This window comes from Octodon degus, unplaced genomic scaffold (genome assembly GCF_000260255.1).
Source record: "Octodon degus isolate 3935 unplaced genomic scaffold, OctDeg1.0 scaffold00023, whole genome shotgun sequence".
Taxonomy (NCBI): Eukaryota; Metazoa; Chordata; class Mammalia; order Rodentia; family Octodontidae; genus Octodon; species Octodon degus.
The window spans coordinates 7,235,603-7,245,869 of NW_004524599.1; positions in this window are offsets into that span (position 1 = coordinate 7,235,603).

A 10,267-nucleotide genomic window follows, 5' to 3' on the forward strand; every position below is an offset into this window, starting at 1 on the left:
ATTGCAGCTAACTCTGATGCTAATAAGGAGGAAATGTGGGACTGAGCTTCTCAACAGCAATCAGAACAGCTCCAGCAACTCAAGAAGAAAAACTGCTTCAGGGGCCGGGGAGATGGCTCGGTGGAATAAGCGCTTCCCTGGCAAGCGCAAGGGCCTGAGTTCAATCCCCGGTTCTGCAAAAAAAAAGATAAATAAATAAAAAATAGGCACCGTTCTCCCTTCTGTGTGTCTGTCTCTTTCAGACAATCAGGGCAGTAGGGGCCAAGAGGTTTTGGAAAAGCAAGCAGGTGACTGACCAGGCAGTACGCCCACCAGGATGGTTGGAAACAGTGCTTTCCAGGGTGCAGATCAGAATCCCTCTGCCAAGCTGAAAACTTCACCCCATGTATCTACAGCTGTGTTATGGTCCCGGGTTGAAGGTACTTTGCCAGGCTTGGACAGGCTAAGCCTCCCAATAACCTGATGAGCTAACTTTAGAAAACAATTTATGCCTGAGGACACTGACACTGAAGGAGATTAAGTGGTAGTCCTACGAGCATCTGGCCCGTGGCGGAGAACCAGCTGAATGACTCTCCTTGAAAGAGTAATTATCTCCATTTTACTAAACCTGGCCCTACTTCCACATATTGATATGTACAGAGCTGGCCAGGACTTTTCCTTATCCCTTCAACTGGCTTGAAGCAATGCAAGTTGGTCCAGCCCAGCTGCTGATCTGCTGATGTGTAGTTGGTTTTGCTTTTTTTTTATATATATGTATGTGGTACCGAGTCTCACTATACAACTCGGACTCATAGTAATCCTCCTGTTCTCAGCCTCCTCAGTGCTGGGGCTACAGGTGTGTGCCACCACGCCTGGACTCGATGACCAGCTCAGCGCACCTGGGGGCAGGGCCAGCACAGCGAGTGGTGCCAGGGATTGAGCCCTGGTCCCTGTGCTTGCCTAAGCAGGTGCTTAGTCTGCTGAGCTATCTAGCAGCCCTGATGTGTAGTCTTAAAGCAAAAAGGAGAGGTCATGGTCAGAGCTGCCCCACCTTGTAGCTCCCCCAAAACATATGTGAGCCAAGTGGGAAAGAGACCACACCCATGTCAATGCAGCCTCGAGATAAGAGGCAATGACTTCTCAGGGCATAATAACGTACACATCAGAGCTGAAGCATGGACCCCAAAACATCACATACTGCCTCGAATTTTGTTATGCAGATTACTCTCTCTCTCTCTCTCTCTCTCTCTCTCTCTCTCTCTCTTTCTCTCTCTGTGTATTGCAGAGATGCTTTCAGGCCTCCTACCTCACAGTGCTTGCGTACTTCCTGTCATTCTCACGGTCACTCATCCCTGAGCCACTCCTCTCTTTGTGAGTTAAAAAACCCCCAGGTTTTGCCCTGCGTCGAGGCCTTTGTTCCAGTTAGCCATCATGCGAGCTGGATTTAGGATCCTCTTGGCTAACCATACCTGCAAATATGCCTTAGTTTTTGTTCTCAACATGGGTTACCCTGGAAGTGGTAGATGGGAATTAACTCAATGGAATTCCAATAACTTTCCAATAGGATTATAAATATAAACATCTCAGGCCACGACAAGGACCAGGAAGGGCTCTCAATGCCCAGTGACTGGCAAAGGTGGGATTACATCACCGATTCTCATCATATTCACTGCCACAGACAGCAAGAAAGCAGAAGACATGGAAAGAATGGTAAAGTGGACCCCAGTACTTGCTGTGGTGTGAATGTACTTCACTCGTGTGGGAGGCTTCATCTCCATACTCCTGTCTTCATGGTCCTTGGAGATGGGGCCTGTGGGATATGACCAGCGCTCCATGAGGTCATGAGACTAAGACCTCAAGGTGGTCCTAGGAGAAGAGGCAGAGAGCCCTCAGGCAGCGGGAGCTCTGGCTTGCCATGTGATGCCCACTGCCACGCTGCCTCACAGCACCAATGTCCTCCCCAGATACCATTCTCTCAGGCTTCCCAACCTTCTCATGATTCTCATGAGACAGGTATGCTTCTATTTTTTTCTAAATGATTTGGTCTTGGCAATTTTGTTACAGTAATGTAGGAAAAGGCCTAAGACACTGTCCTGGTTCTCATCTTCCTATGATTTCACAGGTAGGTGTCCTTTTCCTTCTGAACAGCATCAGTGGTTTGTGGGTTGGTCAGTTTGCCTATACGGTAAACCCCACACCCATTCTCCCGGTACTTGAGGCTAGCACGTCTGCAGCCCATCTGCCTTTCAGTCGTACTGTCCCCTCCTTCTCCTGTCTCGTCTGTACCTTACTGCTACTGTGCACACGTTGAGCCCACACCGGGGTTTCCCACATGAGCTGCCCACCTCTCTGCTCCTCTTTTTCACTTGAGGCCACCATTTTGGCCTGTAGAAGCTCATTCCAATCCGCCTGTTCTCCTTCCAAGCCATCTGGGAAGCTATCCCCGACCTTCCGGCCCTCAGGAGTCCTTCCCTTCTGCACCTCTCATCTGACATTTTCCAGAGCAACCTTGGATTTTATGAGGGTCCCACATTCACAGACTACTGAGTGTGCGTGTGGATAATAAATGCTAATCACAGGGCTGGCATCCACAAAGCCTCAAAAAAATAAAAAAATGCAAGATGGGAAATTCCAGGCACAGAGCTGTCAAGCATGACATCATATAGCTGGGAAGATGCTCGAGTCCAGACGGCAGTAAGGAGCCACATCAGCAGACCCCACCAGCCCAGAAAGTAGCCACAGTGGGTGGCAGAGATTGGAAACATAGGGTAGAAGTTAGAAATCAGAACCTAGGCCAAGAGCGGCTGCCAAAGATCTTTAAGGATGGGGACACAAGGTTGAAGTTTAAAAATATCCTCGCAAATGCTCTCCAAGAAACCACAGAATGAGCAAGAAAGATTGCTCTTCTTGCCATTGACATTTCCAGAGAATTTGCAGGAATGGAATGAAGTCAAATAGGTTCTTACTTCAGAGCTTCTCCAGGTCTTTACTATGCATAAACGAATTATGAATCTCTAAGATAGGACCATGGTGGCTAGTTTTATTAAATTTTCTGGCCAGAGGATTATTATTTTCAAGAGCCTCCCCTAGTACTTGTCTTTGAACATGCTTAATAAATGCTGTTTACATTTAGTCTAACCCATTTCACCCATTTGGCTTTACAAATGGGAAAGACTGGGACAATTTAGACAAATGGGGCTTTATTTTATCAAATTTTGCTGTGTAAAGAACAAAGAGTTGTTGTTAGTGTTGAACAAAAAAATGTGCACACACTAAATTAGAAACAGCAAGATAAGCAAAGAATTATTTGAGGTGTACCTCATAAACCTGGAATCCTACCAAATGATTTGATACTTTTCTCAAGTTGACATCTGATACATTCCTGAATTAAAAACACTGACTGGATATTTAAAAATAAACAGTTCTTACTTATTTTCAGGTCGATTGTCCATGTTTTAGTTCATGAAAAAAGCTGGCCTTCATAACCAAACCTATGCCAGAGCTTTAGTTCATTCACTTGTGGATCAGTTCTTTTATCTGCTGTTTTACTCTCATGATTTTCTACCTATGGTGCCTGTGAAGAAAACTTTAACCATCTCTGCCCCTTTCTAGAAATAGTGAAGTCAAAGTTTACATGCATTTGAGATTAGTATATTTTCAAATAGAAAGTGATACATGTAAAGTGATATAAATTTCATTGTCAAGCAAAATTCTTTTAGGGTAATTTGCCAACTTATTACTCTGCCTCTTGTCTCGTCTATTGTGCAGTTGACTTAGTAATGAACTGGTCTTTATTTATGGTCATCACTGTAACCTGAATTTTGGCTCAAACTTTTTAACATTTTCCCTAATGCAGTCTCAGACACCACAGATTCCTGAAGGCACGGGTAGACACAATTTTATTGGATCCTGATTCTGAGGCTAATTGGCATGCTGTTCATTTTTACCATCCCAGACAACAAATCTGCGGTGGCCCTTCCTTAGGCTCTAGTCTACACATTTCCTAAAATACTATATCCTCCCTCTGTGACATAATAAGTATACCCACATTATTTTGTCCATTTTAGGCTCAGAATATCCAGAGAAAACTTAGTGCTTTACTTTGACTGGGCAGTTTTTCCCATACAGATAGTTGGTGGTGTGTGACAAACAAATGATGATGAATTAAAGATCTGAAAATCACGCTGTTCTATTTATGAAAAAAATAGTCTGCTTACATAGGCTAAATCTTGAAAAAATATTAAGTAAACATGGGGGCACAGCTATTGCTCAGAGCATTCTGCCAACACTGACAGCAACTCCTATACCTGGAAGGTCCCATCCCAAGTAAGATCATCTTAGCAGAAGGAAGTAGGTTAGCTACTGGAGTAAGATCGCAGGGAAACATCTGGGACCCTTTCCACCTTCTTTCTTGATAAAGTCTTAACCAAAAGCTGTGTGGCAGGGGAAGCAGCAGGCTGCCCAGGAAATGATCCATTTCTGATGGGATTGGTTGGGGCCTTCAAAGAATTCCTGAGTCAAGGTAACTAGGCTGTCCTGACCAATGCAAGTCTGTTCTCAGAGGTGAAATCTGCCCCAAAAGCCTTTGGAGCTTGTGAAAAACCTTCATTTACTCAAGTAAACAAAGCCTGTGGGATGGGGATGTAGCTCAGTGGTGGAGCTGTTGCCTGACACTCTGGGTCCTGGGTTCAACCCCCGGCACTGCAGGAAGCTAGCGTTTATTTTACTTTTTACACAAACAAGAGGCCGTTAGGAGGATCAACCAAGATGACAGATGTGAAAAAGGGTTGACAGTAAAGGTTGAATATTAACATGGTTACAATGGTTATCCTAGCAATGACGGAGGCTTTGTGTATCTGCTCCTGTCACTTGTAAAAGCACACTCATAAACCAGAAATTATGGTTCACACTGAAAAGTTCCATCCCTTTTTATTTGCCAGGCCAAAAAAATAAAAATAAAAAAAGTTGAAATTAAGAAATCTGCAGATGGACTACAGCTTCCAGTGCAAGGGGCATGGCTGGTGTCGGCCTTTCAATGCCAGACAGGTCCCAGGTCTAGGGAAGTCCAAGAACAGCACTCTGCTATTCCAGTTTCAGACTGCAGTCATGAGAAGACGAGTAGAGTTAGGCTCTTTCTATGTGCACTGGAGAAGAAGTGCCAAGAGATACTGTGTCCCCTGAGGTCGCTGTGCACAAGATATCAGCTCCGGAGAGGACCTCGTCTCCTGCCACCAGCCCGCAGGCTGCACACACAGAGCTTCCGAGCTCCAGATCTCTCAAGACTCCAGTTGCCTCCCCCATGCACCCACCCCCACCCTCTCTCTCTGTGGCTTCTCCTGTTTCTTCCTCCTTGATAACATGAGTGGCCTCTTGTATCGCATCCTGGAGACATCTGTTGACACAAGTTCCTGTAAAATGTAAGTTGAAAGGACAGGGGACCTTTTATGAAAATGTGCTTGGTCCTCTTTCCTGATCTCTAAGTTCATATTTTTTAAATATATATTAAAATTTTCTTTTTAACTATAAATAAATTCAAATGGAAGTTTATGAAACAGAATGCTATACATTGATGTCTGTCTAGAGCATAGAAAACATAAATATCCAGGTAACTGAGGAGTGGGTGCTGCTGATGAAAACTGCACAATCAAAATTTGCTCAACAAGGGCTGGCCAGATAGCTCAGCAGACTAACATGCCTGCTTAGGCAGGCACAGGACCAGAGTTCAATCCCCAGCATGCCATGCCCAACTTGTCCTAGGGGGCACGCTGATCCTGCAATTGAGACTGGGCATGTTGGCACACGCCTGTAATCCCTGCACTTGAGAGGCTAAAAACAGGAGGACCACTATGAGTCCAATCTGTGCATGAGACCATGTACTAAATACACATTAAAAAAATTGCTCAACAATTAGGTGGAGGACACTACAGCTTAATGAACATGGCCCACCCCTACGGTTAATAGTTTTGTCAATGTTAGGACCCAAAAGTCAGTATTTTCCCCTTCTTCCACTTGCTGGCTAGATGGAAAGATGCTTTTTGAAGTCTACTAGGCAACACGGAGCTTCTGAAATGGAAACAAAAGCCTAGATGGTGCTATAGGGGAAATGAAACTCCCGACCTGAAAGGTACCTGGACAAGTCTGTGTTCTCTAAAACTGAAGAATGAATTTTAGGAACAAACGGAGGTGAAGAGCAGAATATATTTATTGGGGAAAGAAAGAAAGCTTCTGTCCAAGAGAAGGATGGACAAAAGGGGGCCCAAGCGGGCTGTCTCTTCCAGGGACTTTTATAAAGTAAAACCATGTAGTGGGGTGGGTCTAAGGTGGAGAACACGAGAACTCGCTTAGGTGGGCATGAGGTGGGACAAAACTATGGTCAAACAATGAGATTACAAGCACCATTGCTCAGGTAAAACTGATTAAATCTAGGACTGAATGGGAAAGTGAGTCCCATAATAAGCACGCACAAATATAGAACAGGAGTTTACCCAGAAGCCAGCTGGTAGCAGTTGGATTAGTGACTCTCCCTGGCTTCCTCAAGGTGATGATCAATCCCAGATGCTTATCTTTAGGGAAGGGAGCATTTGTTCAATCTTTGGTCTTTAGGTCTTGCCCACAGCAGGAGCATCCGTCTCTCTCACAGTTGCAGCGTATCTTGCCTTCTGTGCTGTCTCCTCGAAGGCCTGGCCCTGGCCCTGTAATATTTCTATCTAACTTGGCTGCCTCCAACAATGAGAGATGCACGCGAGATGAGCGGGGGAATTCGGCAGCTCTGCGGCAGCGTGCCTCCTACTCTGAGGACAACTGGAAGGTTCCTGTGTCTGAAGACTTGGGCTTTATCTCTGCCTCTATGGTCTTGTGCTCCGACAGTCCCAAGTGACTGAGGAGTCAGCCTTCATTGAAGCCTTTTTCCTTTGGGTTCTTCAGCCCCTTCCTGTTCACAATTGGACACATGTACACATTTGTCTTCACAGCTGCTCCAGACTATGCTGTATAATGAAATGTGTGCTTTTAGAGTCAGAAGCTCTGGGCCTCAGAAGACCAGCCCTTTTTCTCCAAGGTTGAGCTACATTTGTCTTGGCAGAACAATAAACAGCGAAGCCCACGTGCAACAGGATCTGAGGTGGCCATGAATATGGGAACAGCTGATATGCCAGGCAGGACAGTCCTTCAGGAGGACCTAATTTATGTTGGCTGCTTGGGCTTCCTCATCTTGGACATATTTGGTTTAAGGAATGTGAGGAATTTGCAAGCTGAGCAAGGTTACACATTCTGCTTTCTAACCAGGCTCCTTGCCACTGAAGTATGTTTCTACAAAATACTATCTCAGCAGGATCTGGGGCAAAAGCAGCACATGGTTCAAAGGAATAGTTTAAATAGGAAACAAATCTTTCCAGAAAATGCACCATCCTCACCCGTAACACAGGACCTGGCTCTGAGATGGAGAAAGAAGCATTTGCGCTTACTACCAAAGAAACCTGTAACAAAATTCTAGAACCACATCATCCCTCTACCTTTCCCACCAGTGATACAGGAGAGGGGCTGACGGGACAAAGTAGAATGGACATATACTGTATGCTTACTACGTAGCAATACATTGTTCTCATTTTACTGATGCGACAACTGGACATAACAGAAGTTAAATCACTTGACCAAGTCGGAATTCCAGGCACAGAGCAGGAATTTATTTATTTATTTTAGCGGAACCAGGGATTGAACTCAGGCCCTTGCACTCGCCAGGGAAGTGCTTATTCTACTGAGCCATCTCCCTGGTCCCAAGATCAGGAATTTAAAACCAACTCTTGTGATACAACAAAGCTTGTGTGCTTGGCGTGTTCCCTCCTATCCCAGGATGCTGAACAACGACACACCTGTCACTCAAAGTGTCGACTCTTCAATTTGATAAAATGTCATTATGCACGGAGGTGGGATTAAGAATATATTAAATCAGGACAAGTTAGTGACTTGTCAAGATCATACAACTAGTATGATTTTCTAATTTGCCAATAATCTTGAACACTCCTGACATTCTCCAACATACTATTGGCTGGTGATGACACGTAGAAAGCTTGATCTTTCTCACGTTTAATTTGCTCACCTTTCTCAGGAAAAAAAAAATTACTGTTAGACTCACCACGTGAAAATAAACCTTAAAGCACTGCATTAATTTGGGTTGTTAAGAACTAATAGCCAAATCACAACGCAAGCAAGCAGAAAATAACATGGAACCACAGCACCACCTAGTGGTAAACATCTTGCTTTGCAAGAAAACCACTTCCTAAACGGGGCCCAAATGTACTGAACTAAAATCAAGAAGGTTCAAAGGTTTAAACAATAAAACAGAAACACAACCTGCTGGAAAATAAAAACAGGTAAAACTCCTGAACAGGCATATGCAAAGACTTTCTGAAAAGAACCCCAACTGCCCAAGAAATAATATTTTAAAAATCAAATGAGATATCAACAGCAAAGGAAACAACCAACAAAGTGAAGAAAATCCTACAGAATGATAAGAAAATTTTCCCGCTACACCTCCAGCAGAGGACTAATATATAAAATACATAGAAACTCAAGAAATTAGACTGCCCAAAATTAAAGACCCAATCAAAAAAGGGGAACTGAAAGGGATACCTCCCCGAAGAAATACAAATTATCTGCAAATACATGAAAAAAATGTTCAGCACTGCTGGCCACTAGAGAAATGCGCATTAAAACAACACTGAGATTCCACCTTACTCCGGAAAGAATGGCCACCAACAAGAAGCCAAATAAATGCAGCCAAAAGGGGGAGGAGCGTGGGTCAGAGGGAACAGTTCCTGCTGCACTGCTGAAGTGTGAACTAGTGCACTCACTATAGAAAGCAGTAGGAACACTACTCGAAAAAACACAAATGCCAGAGAGCAAATTGGTCGAGCAATGGCCATGACTCATCCACATAGCTGACACTGACAAAGGATCTGCAAACTGCGGTACAGGGTTACAGGATAAATCCTGAGGGTACTTGACTGACCTTATCAGATAGAAAAGTTACATTTCTTGTGATACAGGTCTTGCTTTATCTTGGTCTTAACCATCTAGCAGAAAAGTATAAAAAAACAAGATCTATAAAGTAAAGCCATATTAATATGCTGAGCTGTGAAAGGCTCAAGTCAACAGCTTCTGTGGATAACCCACTACTAGTGTGGATTGCTGGACTGTGTTAGATTGTTTTGCTGAATTCACACACCTATAGTATTTAGATGCCAATGGAATACCCATTTCTGACAGGACTAAACAAAAAAAGGTGACACAAAGGAAGGACCATTTTGTATCTGTATATGCAGAATAGTTAGGATAGATATACAGCTACTTCTGCTTAATTCAATGAGAAGAAAGATTTGTACTAATAGTGTTTGGACAGGATATTCTGTCTGCATCTTGTACTACATATAACCACTAAGAAGATAACAGTGTACAATGTATTAATTATTGAAACTGTCCTATTAATCAGTTTTGAAACTGTCTCATTGATATTTGTTTCTCAATAAAATAAAATTAAAAACAAAACACAAATGCGACTGAACCTAGTTCTCTTCCTTTCCCCAGAAAGACACATTACAGTGATACATACATACTCATGTTTATAGCAGCACAATTTAGAATAGCTGAATCTTGGAAGTGGCCTGTATGTCTATGGACAGATGAAGAAAGTGTGTTTGTACGCAATAGAGTATTACTCTGCTATGTGGGACAAACCTGAGTCATTTATAAGAAAATGGATGCTCCCTGAGACTGTCACGGTAGGTACGATAAATCAGACTTGCAGATTTACTTAAGGTTGGCTCCATAAGAGAAACTCAACTGTAATTGATTTACAGAGCAAAATAAAAGATAAAAAATAGGAAACAGGGAGCTAGCTCTTTTGTAAGTGAGGGTACCAAGAGATTGGGGGTGGTGAGAGAAGGGGACACAAAGAAATAATTAGGAGTGTCACGTGGATGTGCCAACTCCCCACAGTGAATGCAAGTATGTGGCACACACGTACTAATACAAAAAGAACGTCTGGTGGCAATAAATAATGAGAAATGAGAACAGAAGCGGAAGGGGCAGATGTAAGGCCTCAGTAGCTGCTGGGAAGCAAACCCACTTTCTCCTCCTGAAAGATGGGCTGCAAGCCCTCTTTCCTTTCCTCTAAAAATGGATGCTAAAAAGTTAGGCAATCACTTATGGAACCCATAAGGGTTCAAGTTCAACTCAGCACCATGAAGTCTGCAGTCAATAACTGAGACATTTCTCCCCACACGTCTGACAG